Source organism: Octopus bimaculoides, chromosome 5 (assembly GCF_001194135.2).
Source record: "Octopus bimaculoides isolate UCB-OBI-ISO-001 chromosome 5, ASM119413v2, whole genome shotgun sequence".
In the NCBI taxonomy this organism is placed as follows: Eukaryota; Metazoa; Mollusca; class Cephalopoda; order Octopoda; family Octopodidae; genus Octopus; species Octopus bimaculoides.
This window is the reverse complement of record NC_068985.1, coordinates 114,378,325-114,380,225: the sequence shown is the minus strand read 5'-3', so window position 1 is coordinate 114,380,225 and position 1,901 is coordinate 114,378,325. Positions and strand designations below refer to the sequence as shown.

Genomic DNA, 1,901 nt, shown 5'->3' with positions numbered 1-1,901 from the left:
ACACACACACACACAGAGTTCACACATACAAGTATTCACACACACACACATATTTGCATACATACTTCAGCAATCACACATATCTCAACAAGCATACAGACACACAGACACAGTCTCAATCACATACATAAACAGATACTTTTAGCAAGCACACATACACACACACACACACACACACACACACACACATGCCGGCATAGAGAGCGGCGGTAAATTGCGAAGTATAAGCCGTAGCTATGTTTAGCCTCAACAGTCAGTCGCACTTACTACTCTTACTACTACTACAACCATCACTACTACTACTACTATTACTACAATAACTACCACTACTATTACTACATTTAGGTCTTGAAGTTAAACAGTTGTCACTGAGTAAAGTCACCGACTGTTGGTTAGACTTCACAGTAAGAGAAGCCAGTCTTTAAAAGAAAGCGACAAGAGAAGTTCATTTCAAAACTTTGGACGCCCACTATACCAGACTTGGGCTGGCTTTCGCTAACTTGTTCTTTGATTTATAAGTAATTTATTTAATGAAATCCGAAGGAAAAATCTCCGAACAAAGCAAGAATCGAAACTCTGCCAAACAGGAGGAGAGGATATTATATTAACATATATATATATAATTATATATTTTGTACCTTTTAATTTTTGGGGGATTTACCACGTTGCTGATGTGTTTTTTGTGTAAGTAGAAAAGAAAAAAGTTATCATTTCTGTTTATTATTATTATTATTATTGTCTTGATTTAAGCAGAGATTAATCAAATTTGTATATATTAAATTTATGTATGGTCGAGTGCGCTTTACGAAATTCTTTAGTCAAGCACACACACACACACACACACACCCGTGTGTGTGTGTGTGTGTGTGTGTGTGTGTGTATATAATCGTTGTTTTAATCCCATTATTAGTGAAATGAGGCATTGTTTTAAAGTGAGTAAAAAGCTTTATCTTAAATGTATTATACGTAAGTACTCTTGTTAAATTACTCTGCCTTCGGTTAAAATTTATTAGTTGTAGAAGAAAAAAAGAGAAAAGAAAGTGTAATTAACAGTTTAAAGTCCACCGAACGTGTAACAAGTACTAAGAGATGTGTAAATATATCTAGCAAAACATATACACAGATAGGTAGATGCTACAGGTCCCGTAAGAAGTACTTCATCTCAAGGTACAATGTTTCTTTCGTGTCCCCTTCCGAAAGTGTGTCTTTAAATATATGCAAATATTTTCTGATTTCTCAGGAAATTAACGAACCATAGATACTCCTGTCTTTCGTAGGATCTATACCAATCGATCCTCAACTGCGGCTCCTATGCCATATACGACCCTCAAACATCCATCCTGCGGTCCCTGATTGTCTTCTCTCTATAAATACGATATATTTTTCTTTAATTGACTTGTGTTTACATTTTTTCTTTTTTTTTTTTGTGCGGTTCCCTAAAAAGAAATCCATGGTTTGGATCTGACCTGGATAATAAAAAGGTTTAAAACCACTGCCGTATTACACACCTATATACTTACGTACCTTCCCATCTGTCTATCTGTCTGTCTATCCAGTGTTGTGTGCAAATATAACTAGCAAAATAACTGCAGAATCACATATAACACACAAACGCACACATAGGTCCTTCATCTCTGGGGACGAGGCTTTCTTAAAGTATGAATGAGTTTTAAATATATGCAAACATTTTCTACGGTTTCTAGAAATTCGTAAACCCCCACCCCATAAGTACCTCGTACACAGTCTCTTAGATCCTACACACATACATATCTATTTAGTTGTCCAGAAAGTTTTCATAAGTCGGCACTCATATTTTAAGAAATAGAGAGGGTATATAGCATTTATATAGCATTTCTTGCAAGTGTAGAAGAGCAATGCACACACACACACACACACACATA

General features: G+C 35.6%; 1 protein-coding gene across 3 annotated transcripts in view; it reads left to right on the top strand.

Annotated features, from left to right (window-relative positions):
• LOC106878623 (plexin-A1) overlaps positions 1-1,901 on the top strand; it is an 803,747-nt gene that overhangs the window by 42,363 nt on the left and 759,483 nt on the right. For 2 of the 3 annotated variants that reach the window (XM_052967953.1, XM_052967951.1), the window contains exon 1: positions 325-684. The exons of the other annotated variant lie outside the window; for it this stretch is intronic. The gene's annotated coding sequence lies outside the window, so the exon portion shown is untranslated. Of the gene's footprint in view, positions 1-324; positions 685-1,901 lie in introns of those variants that run through there. 3 annotated transcript variants of the gene reach the window in all.